Genomic DNA, 16,105 nt, shown 5'->3' with positions numbered 1-16,105 from the left:
GGGAGAGAGAGGGGGTGAAGGGAGCGGTGTGGCAGGGGAAAGAGGGGGGAAAGGGAAAAAGAGGGGGAAGGAGTGAGAGAGAGAGTGGAAGGGTAGAGAGAGGGGGAAGCGGAGAGAGAGAGTGAAAGGAGTGAGAGAGAGGTAGAAGGAATGAGAGGGAGGGGGAAGGGGAGACATGGAGGAAGAGAGAGAAGGGAAGGGGAGAGAGAGAAGGGGAGAGGAGAGATGGGAACGGGAAAGAGAGGGAGAAGGGGAGAATGTGAAAAGAAAGGGAAACAAGAGAGATGGAGGAGGTCGGGGAGGAGAGAGAGGGGAGGGGAGAGGGAAAGGGAGAGTGAAAAGGCAGAGGGGGAAGGGGAGAGAGGGTGGTCGGGGAATGAGTGGGAGGGGAGAGAGAGGGAAGGAGTGGGGGGGTGAATGAAAGTGAGAGAGAAGGGGAGAGAGGAGAAGTGGAGAGCGAGAGAGAGGCAGGAAGGTGAATGTGGGAGGGGAATGGGAGAGCGAGAGTGGAGGAGTGGGAAAGAGACGTGAAGGGGAAAGAGAGCGGGGAATGTGGAGAGAGATAGAGGGGCGAGGGGAAAGAGAGGGGGGACGGAGAGAGAGAGAGTGAAAGGATGGGGGGAGAGAGGGGAAGGGGAGAGACAGGGGGAAGGAGAGAGGGTGAGCGGGGGAGAGTGGAGTGTGTGAATGATGGGGAACGTTATATAGCAGGAAAAAGATGCAGAATGGGAAGGGAGAGAGAGATTACTGGAGACAAGAGGAGACAATTGCTGCAGGGTCGGTCTCGGAGCTGTTTAATATTTATGCTTAAAACACTTATTAATTGACATTGAATTTAAATATTGAACTGATTTTGAGTCGGCCCCAGTGAGATTTGAATTCAGAACCCCTGGTTTACAAGACCAGTGCTCTAACCCCTGAGCTATGGAGCCAACTGCTTTGGGAAAAACAGGGGAAGGAGCAGAAAAGAGAGGGGAAGGGAAAAGAGAGAGTGGAAGGAGTGAGATAGAGGGGGAAGGGGAGAGAGTGGAAGGAGTGAGAGAGAGGTGGAGGGGAGAAAGAGGGGAATCAGGTGAAAGAGAAAGGAAGGGGAGAGAGAGGGAGAAGGGGAGAATCTGAAAAGAAAGAGAAAAGAAAGGGAAAAGAGAGAGGAGAGTGAAAGGGCAGAGGGGAAGGGGAGAGAGTGGAGAGAGACTGGGTCGGGGAAAGAGCGGGCAGGGAAAGAGAGAGATGGAGCGGAGAGAGAGAGGAAAGATAGAGGAGGAAGGAGAGAGAGGAAGGAGTGGGGAGAGAATGAAAGGAGAGAGGGGGAAGAGAGAGAGAGGGGAAGGAGAGAGGGTGAGGTGAGGGAGGGGGAAGGGGGGAGAAGGGAATGAATGACAGATGTGGAAAGTGAGATAGCGGGAAAGGCAGAGGGGGTAAAATGATGTAGAACGGGACATGATGGAGAAGGGAGAGAGAGATTTGGAAGGGGAGAGTGTCAGAGAGACTAGACGAGGAGAGGGGGAAGGGTGTGAGGGGAGTCTGTTATTTAGAATTCAGCAGAGGAGGACGGGGTAAGTAGAGTATGAGAGCAAGCTTGCAGGGAACATAAAAACTGACTGCAAAAGCTTCTATAGATATGTGAAGAGAAAACAATTAGTGAAGACAAATGTAGGTCCCTTGCAGTCAGAATCAGGTGAATTTATAATGGGGAACAAAGAAATGGCAGTTCAATTGAACAAATACTTTGGTTCTTTCTTACATAGAAACATAGAAACACAGAAAATAGGTGCAGGAGTAGGCCATTCGGCCCTTCGAGCCTGCACCACCATTCAATAAGATCATGACTGATCATTCCCTCAGTACCCCATTCCTGCTTTCTCTCCATACCCCTTGATCCCTTTAGCCGTAAGGGCCATATCTAACTCCCTCTTGAATATATCCAATGAACTGGTATCAACAACTCTCTGCGGCAGGGAATTCCACAGGTTAACAACTCTCTGAGTGAAGAAGTTTCTCCTCATCTCAGTCCTAAATGGCTTACGCCTTATCCTTAGACTATGTCCCCTGGTTCTGGACTTCCCGAACATCGGGAACATTCTTCCTGCATCTAACCTGTCCAGTCCCGTTAGAATTTTATATGTTTCTATGAGATCCCCTCTCATCCTTCTAAATTCCAGTGAATATAAGCCCAGTCGATCCAGTCTCTCCTCATATGTCAGTCCAGCCATCCTGGGAATCAGTCTGGTGAACCTTCGCTGCACTCCCTCAATAGCAAGAATGTCCTTCCTCAGATTAGGAGACCAAAACTGAACTCAATATTCCAGGTGAGGCCTCACCAAGGCCCTGTACAACTGCAGTAAGACCTCCCTGCTCCTCTACTCAAATCCTCTCGCTATGAAGGCCAACATACCATTTGCCTTCTTCACCACCTGCTGTACCTGCATGCCAACTTTCAATGACTGATGTACCATGACACCCAGGTCTCGTTGCACCTCCCCTTTTCCTAATCTGCCGCCATTCAGATAATATTCGCCTTCATGTTTTTGCCACCAAAGTGGATAACCTCACATTTATCCACATTATACTGCATCTGCCATGCATTTGCCCACTCACCTAACCTGTCCAAGTCACCCTACACACTTTTAGCATCCTCCCCACAGCTCACACTGCCACCCAGTTGGAGATATTACACTCAATTCCCTCATCCAAATCATTAATGTATATTGTAAATAGCTGGGGTCCCAACACTGAGCCCTGCGGCACCCCACTAGTCACTGCCTGCCACTCTGAAAAGGACCCGTTTATCCCGACTCTCTGCTTCCTGTCTGTCAACCATTTCTCTATCCACGTCAGTACATTACCCCCAATACCATGTGCTTTGATTTTGCACACCAATCTCTTGTGTGGAACCTTGTCAAAAGCCTTTTGAAAGTCCAAATACACCACATCCACTGGTTCTCCCTTGTCCACTCTACTAGTTACATCCTCAAAAAATTCTTGAAGATTTGTCTAGCATGATTTCCCTTTCATAAATCCATGCTGACTTGGACTGATCCTGTCACTGCTTTCCAAATGTGTTGCTATTTCATCTTTAATAATTGATTCCATCATTTTCCCCACTACCGATGTCAGGCTAACCAGTCTATAATTACCCGCTTTCTCTCTCCCTCCTTTTTTAAACAGCGGCATAACATTAGTTACCCTCCAGTCCATAGGAACCGATCCAGAGTCAATAGACTGTTGTAAAATGATCACCAATGCATCCATTATTTCAAGGGCCACTTCCTTAAGTACTCTGGGATGCAAGCTATCAGGCCCTGGGGATTTATCGGCCTTCAATCCCATCAATTTCCCGCCTAATAAGGATATCCTTCAGTTCCCCCTTCTCACGAGACCCTCGGTCCCCGAGTATTTCCAGAAGATTATTTGTGTCTTCCTTCATGAAGGCAGAACCAAAGTATTTGTTTAACTGGTCCGCCATTTCTTTGTTCCCCATTATAAATTCACCTGAATCTGACTGCAAGGGATCTGTTTGTCATCACTAATTTTTTTAGAAGCCTGCAAGCTTCCTCTCATAATCTATTTTCCCCCTCCTGGTTAAAACCCTTTGTCCTCCTCTGCTGTATTACAAAATTCTCCCAGTCCTCAGGTTTGCTGCTTTTTCTGGCCAATTTATATGCCTCTTCCTTGGATTTAACACTATCCTTCATTTCCCTTGTGAGCCACATTCCCCATTCTATTTTTACTCCAGACAGGGATGTACAATTGTTGGAGTTCATCCATGTGATCTTTAAATGTTTGCCATTGTCAATCCAACAAGGATCACTATTCCAGTCTCACATCATCAAAGTTTCCTAAACTTCAGGGCCCTCATCTCTGAATTAACTCTGTCACTCTCCATCTCAATAAAGTTTTCAACCATATTTACAATTAAAGCCCTTGCTAATTTAAATACTGAGATAATTTTGAGGTGGCCGCAGTGAGATTTGAACCCACGATCCCTAGTTTACAAGACCAGTGCTCTAACCCCTGAGCTATGGAGCCACCTGTAACACCAGCTCCTGTTTACATCTTACTATTGTTAACAAGGAGGTGGGGCCCGAATAATCATTCTCGGTGATTCATCCCTGAACATTCACAGAATCTTACAGCACACAAGGAGGGCCATTCGGCCCATCGTGTCGGTGTCGGCTCTGTGAGAGAGATTTGTGCTTGTAAGTTGTAAAAGGAGGGAGAGAGGGGAATGAGTGGGAGAGGGAATGGGAGAGAGAGGGGGAAGGAGTCAGCCAGAGGGGAATGGGAGAGAGCGGAATGGGGGAGAGCGAAAGGGGAAGGGGAGAGAGATGGGAAGTCGAGAGAGGGAGGAGGCAGGGGAGAGAGAAAGGAAGGGAAGAGAGAGGGAGCAGGGGAGAATCTGAAAAGAAAGGCAAAAGAGGGAGAGAGAGGAGGGAGGGGAGGGAGCGGAAGGGGAGAGAGAGGGAAAGGGGAGAGAGAGCGGAAGGAGTGAGAGATGGAGAAAGTGAGATTGCAGGAAAAAAAAATGCAGAACGGATCGTGACCTGGAAAGCAGAGAGAGTGTAAGCAAGACAGAGGCCTGTTGTTTGAGGGTCAGTCTCAGAGTTGTTAATATTTATAATTAAAGCCCTTGTTAATTGACAGTGTATTTAAATACTGAACTAATTTAGAAAAGGCCCCAGTGAGATTTCAACCCACGACCCCTGGTTTACTAGACCAGTGCTCTAACCCTTGAGCTATGGAACCACCTGCCTTGGGCTGTGGGTCATTCCCCAGTTAGTGCTGTGTGTTTGAAGAATGAGGAGGGGTCAGTGAAACGCTCAGATTGTGTCTCATCCCCCAGACTCCTGCCTCCGTCTCTTCAATATTCGCTTCTCAACATCGATATATCGAGTCTTTCACGTCATAAAACATTCCAAGGCAACTCAGTCACACTCTGCCTCAATCTCTCTGTCTCTCGGTCTCTCTCTTTCTGTCATGTATGTGTGCTTGGGGTTACTAGCCACCAGGTGGGGCCACTGTCGGAGGTCATTGGGCTGTACACACGCGTGTGTGGCCTCGGTATAAAAGGCCAGCCATCTTGTAATGTAATCACTTTGGGCCCTAATAAAGTAAAGCCAGGTGTGCACCTGTTCGGAGTTGACAGTAATCTGTCTGTTGAGTTATTGCACACACAACACTTTCTCACTCTCTCTGTCTCTCTCTCACACACTCAGTTTCTCTCTGTGTGTCTCTCGAGGGGGAAGGGGAGAGAGGGGAAGGGGAGAGAGGGGGAAGGAGTGGGGAGAGAATGAAAGTAGAGAGGGAAGGGGAGAGAGGGGAAGGGGAGAGAGGGGGAAGGAGTGAGGAGAGAATTAAAGTAGAGAGGGAAGGGGAGAGAGGAGAGAGAGGGGAATGAGGGAGAGTGAGAGGAGAAGGGGAGAGTGAGGAAAGGGAAAGAGAGAGAGCGGGGGTGAGAACGGGGAGGGGAAGGAGAGAGAGAGAGAGGGGGTCGTGGAACGGGAGAGAGGGGAATGAGTGAGAGACGGGGAAAGCGAGATAGCAGGACAGGGAGTGAGGGGTAAAAAGATGTAGAACGGGTCGTGATGGGGAAGGGAGAGAGAGAGAGTGTAAGAGAGATGAGAACCTGTTGTTTCAGGGTCGGTCTCAGAGCTTTTTAATATTTATAATTAAAACCCTTGTTAATTGACTGCAAATTTAAATATAGAACTAATTGTGAATAGGCCCCAGTGACATTTGAATTCATGACCACTGGTTTACTAGATCAGTGCTCTAACCCCTGAGCTATGGAGCCACCTGTTTTGGGAAAGACAGGGGAAGGAGCAGGAAAGAGAGGGGAAGGGAAAAGAGAGAGTGGAAGGAGTGAGAGAGAGAGGGAAGGAGTGAGAGAGGGAGGGGAAGGGGAGAGAGAGGGGGAGGGGAGAGAGAGGGGGAAGGAGTGAGAGAGAGGGTGAGGGGAGAGAGAGGGGGGAAGGAGTGAGAGAGAGGGGAAGGGGAGAGAGTGGGAGAAGGAGTGAGAGAGAGAGGGAAGGAGTGAGAGAGAGGGGGAGGGGAGAGAGAGGGGGAAGGAGTGAGAGAGAGGGTGAGGGGAGAGAGAGGGGGGAAGGAGTGAGAGAGAGGGGAAGGGGAGAGAGTGGGGGAAGGAGTGAGAGAGAGGGGGAAGGAGTGAGAGAGAGGAGAAGGGGAGAGAGTGGGGGAAGGAGTGAGAGAGAGGGGAAAGGGAGAGAAAGGGGAAAGGAGTGAGAGACAGTGGAAGGGGAGAGAGGGGAAGGGGAGAGAGTGGGAGAAGTGGAGAATCTGAAAAGAAAGGGAAGAGAAAGCGAGAGAGCGGACGGAGGGGAAGGGAGAGGGAAAGGGAGAGTGAAACGGCAATGGGGTAAGCGGAGAGAAGGGGGAGAGATTGGGTAGTGGAAAGAGAGGGAGGGGAGAGAGAGGGCAACGTGTGAAGTGGGAATGAATGTAGAGAAGGAAGGGGAGAGGGGGGAAGGGGAGAGAAAGAGAGGGAAAGGGGAGAGAGGGAGGGGAAAGAGAGGGAGAGAGATGGGAAGGGGAGAGAGAGTGAAGATATCGCAAAGTCTCTGGTTAAAGAATGGACTCAGTCGAGAATATTGCGTGGACTTTGTAGGGTTTGTCTCTGAGGGTATTTTCCCTGTGATGGGATCTCCCTGTGCAGGTACGTGAAAACGCTGGTTTGTTTAAAACTCTGGAGACCACATGGCGGCTGTCTGTGACAAAACCCAGGATGTAAAGTTTCACCCACCAGTCCCAGCAAAAGGAAGGGGGGGGCCACTGACAAAGGGGCTCAGGAACCTGAGGCACCCGTTCACGTGAAGCCAGTGACCAGATTAGAAAGCCACTCGAACGCGAAAGCACTTCCCATCTCCAGTCTCAGACGGGAAGCTGAACAATGAACCCACAGCCTGGCCAGGTGAAGAGGAGCCAGTTTTTTCCCAACACACCGAGCGAGATATGTCCCAGACTCAGGGCCATTCGTCCAATCACAGAACACACGTGGGTCTGATGATGGCCCATCACTGACTAAGCAGCGGAGCGCTTCGAAACAAAAGTTTGGTGGGACAGATCGGGGTAGCTCGACTCCGATAAAGATAGTCACTTTTCCACCGTTCTCGTGCTCCCTCTCGCTCTTGCTCCACCGAGATCGACGGAACAAGAAGACGTACCAGAGGAGGAAGCCACAGTTCGACAGAAGAAGGCGCTGAGACTGAGAACCACGTACCCCTCACGGGGTACGACCTCCAGGGCAGTGACTTCCCACGGCTGAGCTGAGCGATCGAGAGCGACTGTGTGTGTGCTGGTGAACATGGTCGCGGGTGTCCCAAGCCAGTAACCAGAGGTGGCCCAGGTGAAGTGTAACGGCTCAGGGTTCTTTCTCAGAAGTGAAGCTTTTTCGGGGCGATTCTGGGGAGGGAGCTTTGTTTGGTTGAGCCAGGGGAAGGGGCTTGTGTGATGAGGTAATTCGTTGTTCAGGGTGGAGTTAGAATCCACCGTAGCAACAAGGGAATGACTGCATGGGACCGGTCCTCAGTTCCGTACTGTGTGTATGTTGTTTGTAACCTGGATATTAATCTCCACACAGACAGTGATTGCGTTTAGTAGTGCATGTTTTACCCAGTGTATGTTAGACCTAATAAATATCAGTAACGGTGTTTCACCGAGGCTTTCCTGTCTGTAACTCATTCCATTTACACTCTGAATAATAATCCCCGGGTACAGAACTTTCGTAAGGTGAGGGCGATTAGAAACATCCGTCTAGCAATTGGGCCAGGATCAAAACCGTTCACACCAGGGAGAAGGGGGGAATCTGAAAAGGAAGGGAGAAGAGAGAGAGAGAGAGAGGAGGGGAGGGAGGGAAGGGGAAGGGGAGAGAGAGGGAAGATAGAGGAGGAACAAGAGAGAGGAGAAGGAATGAGAGAATGAAAGTAGAGAGGGAAGGGGAGAGAGGGGAAGTAGAGAGCGAGAGAGGGGAAGGGGAGAGAGAGAGTGGGGAAGGAGAGGGAAAGAGAGGGGAAGGGAAAAGAGAGAGTGGAAGGAGTGAGAGAGAGGGGGATGGGGAAAGAGCGGTTGGTGAAGGGGAGAGAGAGGCAGAAGGGAGAAATCTGAAAAGAAATTGAAAAGAGAGAGAGAGAAGGGAGGGGAGGGAGGGGACGAAAGAGAGGGAGGAAGGAGAGGGAAGCGGAGAGTGAAAAGCGGAGAGAGGGGGAAGGAGAGACAGTGAGGGGAGAGGGTTAGAGAGTGGAATGAGTGAATGTAATGTCTGTAAGCTTGTAATGTTTGTAGCTCCACACTGTGGATGTGGACATATTGTGTACTGCAACTGCAGAGTTAATAATTAAACTGAACCAGGCAGATTTCCGGAGGCTTCCGAGATCGCTGCCTGCCTTGTTCGGAGCTGTGTGTGCTGTGCTCTGTGAATATATCACAGTGAGAGACGGGGAAAGCGAGATAGTGGGAAAGGGAGAGAGGTAGGAAGGAGTGAGAGAGAGTTGGAAATGGGAGACAGGGAGGAAGAGAGAGCGGAAGGGGAGAGAGAGAGGGGGAGGGGAAAGAGAGGGAGGGGCAGAGAGAGGGGAAGGAGAGAGATAGAGAGAGAGGAAAGGAGTGAGAGAGGGGAAAAGGAGAGAGCGAAAGGGGAGAGAAAGAGATGGAAGGCGAGAGAGGGAGGGGAAGGCGAGAGAGGGAGGGGAAGGGGAGAGAGAGAAGGGAAGAGGAGAGAGGGAGGAGACAGAGGAAAGAGAGAAAGGAAGGGGAGAGAGAGGGAGAATGGGAGAATCTGAAAAAAATGGAAAAGAGAGAGGAGGGAGGGGAGGGAAGAGAGGGCAGGGGAGAGTGGGGGACGGAAGAGGGTGAGAGATGGGAATGTGAGAGACGGGAAAAGCGAGATAGCAGAAAAAAGATGTAAAACATGTCAAGCAGAGATCGAGAGAAGGTTGTGAGGCGAGCCTGTTGTTTCAGGGTCAGTCTCAGAGTTGTTAATATTTATAATTAAAGCCCTTGTTAATTGACACTGCATTGAAACACTGAGCTAATTTTGAGTAGGCAACAGTGAGATTTGAACTCACGACCCCTGGTTTACGAGACCAGTGCTCTAACCCCTGAGCTATGGAGCCACCTGCCTTGGGGTGTGGGTCATTCCCCAGTTAGTGCTATGTGTTTGAAGAATGAGGAGTGGTCAGTGAAACGCTCAGATTGTGTCTCATCCCCCAGACTCCTGCCAGAGAGAGGGAAGAGGTGAGTGAAGGAAAGGAGTGAGAGAGAAGGAAGGGGAGAGTGAGGGGAAGGAGTGAGAGAGAGGGAAGGGGAGAGTGAGGGGATGGAGTGAGAGAGAGGGAAGGGGAGAGTGGGAGAAGGAGTGAGAGAGAGACGGGGAAGGGGAGAGTGAGGTGAAGGAGTGAGAGAGAGGGAAGGGGAGAGTGAGGGGAAGGAGTGAGAGAGAGGGAAGGGGAGAGTGAGGGGACGGTGTGAGAGAGAGGGAAGGGGAGAGTGAGGGGAAGGAGTGAGAGAGAGACGGGGAAGAGGAGAGACAGAGGGAACACCAACAATAATGTATATGTATATAGCGCCTTTAACGTCCCAAGGTGCTCCACAGGAGGATTATGGGATAAAAATTTGACACCGAGCCACAAAAATAGAAATTAGCGCAGGTGAAGAGGTCGGTTTTAAGGAATGTCTTGAAGGAGGAAAGAGAGGTAGAGAGGCGGAGAGGTTTAGGGAGGGAGTTCCAGAGCTTGGGGCCCAGGCAACAGAAGGCACGGCCACCGATGGTGGAGCGATTATAATCAGGGATGGTCAGGAGGGCAGAATTAGAGGAGTGCAGACATCTCGGGGGGTTGTGGGGCTGGAGGAGGTTACAGAGATAGTGAGGGGCGTCGGGCTGGAGGAGGTTACAGAGATAGGGAGGGGTGTAGGGGCCATGGAGGGATTTGTAAACAAGGATGAGAATTTTGAAATCGAGGCGTTGCTTAACCGGGAGCCAATGTAGGTCAGCGAGCACAGTGGGTGATGGGTGAGTGGGACTCGGTGCGAGTTAGGACACGGGGCAGTGAGCACAGTGGGTGATGGGTGAGCGGGACTCGGTGTGAGTTAGGACACGGGGCAGTGAGCACAGGGGCTGATGGGTGAGTGGGACTGGGTGCGAGTTAGGACACGGGGCAGTGAGCACAGGGGGTGATGGGTGAGTGGGACTGGGTGTGAGTTGAGACTCGGTGCAGCCAGGTTTTGGATCACCTCTAGTTGACATTGGGTGGAATGTCAGAAGAAGTGAGAGAGAGGGGGAAGGGATGGAGTGAGAGACGGGGAAAGTGAGATAGCGGGAAAAGCTGTTAAATGAGGAAGGCAGAGAGAGATTTGGATGGAGAGAAAGTGAAAGAAGAGGGGAGCTTGTTGTTTCATGATTGGACTCAGAGCTGTGTAATATTAATAAATAAAGTCCTTTTTAATGGACTTTATGAAATTTGATACTGAGCTAATTTTGAGTAGGCCCCAGTGAGATTTGAAACCACAACCCCTGGTTTAACTGAACCAGTGCTCTAACACCTGAGCTATGGAGCCACCTGCCCTGGGCTGTAGGTCATTCCCCAGTTAGTGCTGTGTGTTTGAAGAATGAGGAGGGGTCAGTGAAACGCTCAGATTGTGTCTCATCCCCCAGACTCCTGCCTCCGCCTCTTCAATATTCGCCTCTCAACATCGATATATCGGGTCTTTCACGTAGTAAAACATCCCAAGGCAACTCAGTCACACTCTGTCCCAATCTCTCTGTCTCTCTCTCAGTCTCTCTGTGTCTCTGTGTATCTTTCTCAGTCTCTCTCTCTCTGTCTTTCTTTCTCACTCTCTCTCTGTCTCTCAATCATTTTGTCTCTCTGTCTCTCTCTCTCTCTCTCTCACTCACTCTCTCTCTGTTTCTCTCTCTTTTTCAGTCTCTCTCTCTGTCTCTCTATCACTTTCTCTCTGTCGCTCACTGTCTCTCGAGCCGGAAGGGGTGAGAGAGGGGGAAGGGGAAAGTCAGAAGGGAAAGGAGAGAGAGAGAGAGAGAGAGAGAGAGGGAGGGGAGAGATTGAGGAGTGAGTAGAGAGAGAGGAGCGGAGAGTGGGAAGGGGAGAAAGTGGGGGAAAGGAACAGGGAGAGGGAAGGAGTGAGTGAGGGGGGAAGGCGAGAGAGAGAGAGAGAGAGATGGAGAGAGAGGAGCGTGTCAGTAGTTGTTATTACATCGATAGTCCACTAGGTGGGGGTCTATTAGACGAAGAGAGAGGGAAGGGGAAAGTGAGGTGAAGGAGTGAGAGAGAGGGAAGGGGAGAATGAGAGAAAGGAGTGAGAGAGAGGGAAGAGGCGAGTGAGGGGAAGGAGTGAGAGAGAGGGAAGGGGAGAGTGAGGGGAAGGAGTGAGAGAGAGGGAAGGGGACAGTGAGAGGAAGGAGTGAGAGAGAGGGAAGGGGAGAGTGAGGGGAAGGAGTGAGAGAGAGAGAAGGGGAGAGTGAGAGGAAGGAGTGAGAGAGAGGGAAGAGGTGAGTGAAGGAAAGGAGTGAGAGAGAAGGAAAGGGAGAGTGAAGGGAAGGAGTGAGAGAGAGGGAAGGGAAGAGTGAGGGGAAGGAGTGAGAGAGAGAGAAGCAGAGAGTTGGGGAAGGAGTGAGAGAGAGGGAAGGGGAGAGTGAGGGGAAGGAGTGAGAGAGAGGGAAGGGGAGAGTGAGGGGAAGGAGTGAGAGAGAGGGAAGGGGTGAGTGAGGGGAAGGAGTGAGAGAGAGACGGGGAAGAGGAGAGACAGAGGGAACAACAACAATAATGTATATTTATATAGCGCCTTTAAGGTAGTGAAACGTCCCAAGGTGCTCCACAAGAGGATTATGGGATATAAATTTGACACCGAGCCACAAAAGTAGAAATTAGCGCAGGTGAAGAGGTCGGTTTTAAGGAATGTCTTGAAGGAGGAAAGAGAGGTAGAGAGGCGGAGAGGTTTAGGGAGGGAGTTCCAGAGCTTGGGGCCCAGGCAACAGAAGGCCCGGCCACCGATGGTGGAGCGATTATAATCAGGGATGGTCAAGAGTGCAGAATTAGAGGAGTGCAGACATCTCGGGGGGTTGTGGGGCTGGAGGGAATTACAGAGATAGTGAGGGGTGTCGGGCTGGAGGAGGTTACAGAGATAGGGAGGGGTGTAGGGGCCATGGAGGGATTTGTAAACAAGGATGAGAATTTTGAAATCGAGGCGTTGCTTAACCGGGAGCCAATGTAGGTCAGCGAGCACAGGGGGTGATGGGTAAGTGGGACTGGGAGCAAGTTAGGACACGGGGCAGCGAGCACAGGGGGAGATGGGTGAGCGGGACTCGGTGCGAGTTAGGACACGGGGGCAGTGAGCACAGGGGGTGATGGGTGAGTGGGACTCGGTGCGAGTTAGGACACGGGGCAGTGAGCACAGGGGGTGATGGGTGAGCGGGACTCGGTGCGAGTTAGGACACGGGGCAGCGAGCACAGGGGGTGATGGGTGAGCGGGACTGGGTGCGAGTTAGGACACGGGGCAGTGAGCACACGGGGTGATGGGTGAGTGGGACTGGGTGTGAGTTAGGACACGGGGGCAGTGAGCACAGGGGGTGATGGGTGAGTGGGACTGGGTGCGAGTTAGGACACGGGGCAGCGAGCACAGTGGGTGATGGGTGAGTGGGACTGGGTGTGAGTTAGGACATGGGGCAGTGAGCACAGTGGGTGATGGGTGAGTGGGACTGGGTGCGAGTTAGGACATGGGGCAGTGAGCACAGCGGGTGATGGGTGAGTGGGACTGGGTGTGAGTTAGGACACGGGGGCAGTGAGCACAGGGGGTGATGGGTGAGTGGGACTGGGTGCGAGTTAGGACATGGGGCAGTGAGCACAGGGGGTGATGGGTGAGTGGGACTGGGTGCGAGTTAGGACACGGGGCAGCGAGCACAGGGGGTGATGGGTGAGTGGGACTCGGTGCGAGTTAGGACACGGGGCAGCCCAGTTTTGGATCACCTCTAGTTTACGACGGGTAGAATGTGGGAAGGAGTGAGAGAGAGAATCAGAGAATCATAAACATTTACAGCACGGGAGGAGGCCATTTGGCCCATCGTGTCCGCACCGGCCGACCAAGAGCTACCCAGCCTAATCCCACTTTCCAGCTCTCGGTCCGTAGCCCTGTAGGTTACGACACTTCAAGTGTACATCCAAGTACTTTTTAAATGTGGTGAGGGTTTCTGCCTCTACCACCCTTTCAGGCCGTGAGTTCCAGACCCCCACCATCCTCTGGGTGAAGACATTTCCCCTCAAATCCCCTCTAAACCTCCCCCCAATTACTTTAAATCTGTGCCCCCTGGTTATTGACCCCTCTGCTAAGGGGAAATAGGTCCTTCCTATCCACTCTATCCAGGCCCCTCATAATTTTATACACCTCAATTAAATCTTCCCTCAGCCTCCTCTGTTCCCAGGAAAACAACCCCAGCCTATCCAATCTTTCCTCATGGCTAAAGTTTTCCAGTCCCGGCAACATCCTGGTAAATCTCCTCTGCACCCTCTCCAGTGCAATCACATCCTTCCTGTAATGTGGTGACCAGAACTGCACGCAGTACTCCAGCTGTGGCCTAACCAGTGTTGTGTACAGTTCGAGCGTAACCACAGGGCGGGGGTAAGGTATGCATTTAATAAATTTGGTGACTTTACAGAGTGCCCTCCGAGGGTCAAACAGATGTGGCCGTGGGATTCATTATTTGTGGAAAATCCCAACTGGATCATCTTGTGTCCATTGCCGCATCTTGAGACTAAAACCAGCGAAGGCAGGAACTGGGAAATGTCAGGATATCACAGGAAGGATGTGATTGCACTGGAGAGGGTGCAGAGGAGATTTACCAGGATGTTGGCGGGACTGGAGAAATTTAGCCACGAGGGAAGATTGGATCGGCTGGGGTTGTTTTCTTTGGAACAGAGGAGGCTGAGGGGAGACCTCCATTCCTTCACCCAGAGGGTGGTGGGGGTCTGGAACTCACGGCCTGAAAGGGTGGTAGAGGCAGAAACCCTCACCACATTTAAAAGGTACTTGGATGTGCACTTGAAGTGCCGTAAGCTACAGGGCTACGCACCGAGAGCTGGAAAGTGGGATCAGGCTGGGATCATATCATCATCATAGGCAGTCCCTCGGAATCGAGGAAGACTTGCTCCCACTCTAAACATGAGTCCTTAGGTGACTGAACAGTCCAATGCGGGAACCACAGTCCCTGTCACAGGTGGGACAGATAGACGTTGAGGGAAGGGGAGGGTGGGACTGGTTTGCCGCACGCTCCTTCCGTTGCCTGCGCTTGGTTTCTGCACGCTCTCGGCGACGAGACTCGAGGTGCTCAGCGCCCTCCCGGATGCACTTCCTCCACTCCGGGCGGACTGGTCTTTGGCCTGGGACTCCCAGGTGTCGGTGGGGATGTTGCACTTTATCAGGGAGGCTTTGAGAGTGTTCCCTCTGCCCACCTTTGGCTCGCTTGCCGTGAAGGAGTTCCGAGTAGAGCGCTTGCTTTGGGAGTCTCGTGTCTGGAACATGCGGACTATGTGGCCCTGCCCAGCAGATAGCTCTTGGTCGGCTGGTGCGGACACGATGGGCCGAAATGGTCTCCTTCCCTGCTGTAAGTTTCTATGAGTCGGTGATATATCGGTGTCTCTGAGACTGGATGTGGAAAAGGTGGGATACAGACTGGGGGTGGGAAGTGAAAGTGCTGTGGGCAGATTGCAAAGTGCGGAGTGAGTCGGTTTCTGTTGATGGTGTCGGCCTCTTGACGGTCAATTCAGAAACAGAAGCCAAAATTGAGTAAGACCCAGTGAGATTTGAACTCACAACCACTGGTTTACGAGTCCAGTGCTCTAACCCCTGAGCTATGGAGCCACCTGCGCTGGGAAAGACAGGTCAAGGGGAAGGAAAGAGAGGGGAAGGGGAAAGAGAGAGTGGAAGGAGTGAGAGAGACGAATGGGAGAACTCAGAATGGGAGAGAAAGAGAGTGGGAGGGGAGAGATTAGAAGGGGAGAGAGGAGAAGGGGACAGAGATGGAAAGGCGAGAGAGGGAGAATGGGGAGAATCTGAAAAGAAAGGGAGAGGAGAGAGGGGAGGGAAGATGGGGAAGTGAAAAGGCAGAGGGGAGAGTGGATAGGGGAGAGAGGGGAGGAAGGAGTGGGAAGAGAATGAAATTCGAGAGGGAAGGGGAGAACGAGAGGGGAAAAAGATGTTGAACATGTCATCATGGGAAAGGCAGAGAGACAGTCGTTTCAGGATCAGTCTCAAAGATGTTTAATATTTATAACTAAATCCCTTATTAATTGATGGTGAATTTAAATACTGATCTAATTTTGAATTGGCCCCAGTGAGATTTGAACCCACGACCCCTGGTTTACGAGACCAGTGCTCTGACCCCTGAGCTATGGAACCACCTGCCCTGGACTGTGGGTCATTCCCCAGTTAGTGCTGTGTGTTTGAAGAATGAGGAGGGGTCAGTGAAACGCTCAGATTGTGTCTCATCCCCCAGACTCCTGCCTCCGTCTCTTCAATATTCACTTCTCAACATCGATATATCGGGTCTTTCACGTAGTAAAACATCCCAAGGCAACTCAGTCACAGTCTGTCCCAATCTCTCTGTCTCTCTGTCTCTCTGTCTCTGTCTCTTTCTTTCTGTCTCTCACCTTCTCACTCTGTCTCTCGAGGCGGGAGGGCAGAGCGGGGGAAGGGGAGAGAGAGGGAGAAGGGGAGAGAGAGGGGGGATGGGAGAGATGGTGAGGGGGAGAGTCTGATGGGAAAGGGGAGAGCGAGAGCGAGGGAATGAAAGGGAGGATGGAGGGGAGTGGAGACTGGGGAGGGGAGGGAGAAGGAGAGGGAGGAGAGAGAGAGAGGAGTGGAGAAAATGAAAAGGGAGAGGGGAAGGAGTGAGCGAGAGGGGAATGGGAGAGAGAGGGGGAAGGCAAGAGCGAGAGAGGGCGATCAAGACCAGGGCGATTCTCCTCACCGTATGTGGGTCTCCGATATACGGCCTGCTCAAAAACCTGCTGGCACCGGTCAAACCAGAGGAGAAGACTTACACAGAGCTGTGTGTGCTGGTGTGGGAACGCCTCAAGCCGAAGGA

General features: G+C 51.7%; 6 non-coding genes across 6 annotated transcripts; all 6 read right to left on the bottom strand.

Moving 5' to 3' along the window:
• Nucleotides 1-859: 859 nt before the first annotated feature.
• trnat-ugu (transfer RNA threonine (anticodon UGU)) lies at nt 860-932 on the bottom strand. Its single transcript has one exon. It is a non-coding gene; the product is annotated as a tRNA-Thr (tRNA).
• A 3,024-nt stretch (nt 933-3,956) lies between these two features.
• On the bottom strand, nt 3,957-4,029 carry trnat-ugu (transfer RNA threonine (anticodon UGU)). The gene has a single exon. It is a non-coding gene; the product is annotated as a tRNA-Thr (tRNA).
• Nucleotides 4,030-4,673: 644 nt separating this feature from the next.
• On the bottom strand, nt 4,674-4,746 carry trnat-agu (transfer RNA threonine (anticodon AGU)). Its single transcript has one exon. It is a non-coding gene; the product is annotated as a tRNA-Thr (tRNA).
• A 4,309-nt stretch (nt 4,747-9,055) lies between these two features.
• trnat-cgu (transfer RNA threonine (anticodon CGU)) lies at nt 9,056-9,128 on the bottom strand. Its single transcript has one exon. It is a non-coding gene; the product is annotated as a tRNA-Thr (tRNA).
• A 5,679-nt stretch (nt 9,129-14,807) lies between these two features.
• On the bottom strand, nt 14,808-14,880 carry trnat-cgu (transfer RNA threonine (anticodon CGU)). Its single transcript has one exon. It is a non-coding gene; the product is annotated as a tRNA-Thr (tRNA).
• Nucleotides 14,881-15,344: 464 nt separating this feature from the next.
• trnat-cgu (transfer RNA threonine (anticodon CGU)) lies at nt 15,345-15,417 on the bottom strand. Its single transcript has one exon. It is a non-coding gene; the product is annotated as a tRNA-Thr (tRNA).
• Between the last annotated feature and the right edge of the window lie 688 nt (nt 15,418-16,105).

Source organism: Pristiophorus japonicus, unplaced genomic scaffold, assembly GCF_044704955.1.
Source record: "Pristiophorus japonicus isolate sPriJap1 unplaced genomic scaffold, sPriJap1.hap1 HAP1_SCAFFOLD_523, whole genome shotgun sequence".
Classification (NCBI taxonomy): Eukaryota; Metazoa; Chordata; class Chondrichthyes; family Pristiophoridae; genus Pristiophorus; species Pristiophorus japonicus.
The sequence above is the reverse complement of the archived record's forward strand: the minus strand, read 5'-3'. Positions and strand labels throughout refer to the sequence as shown.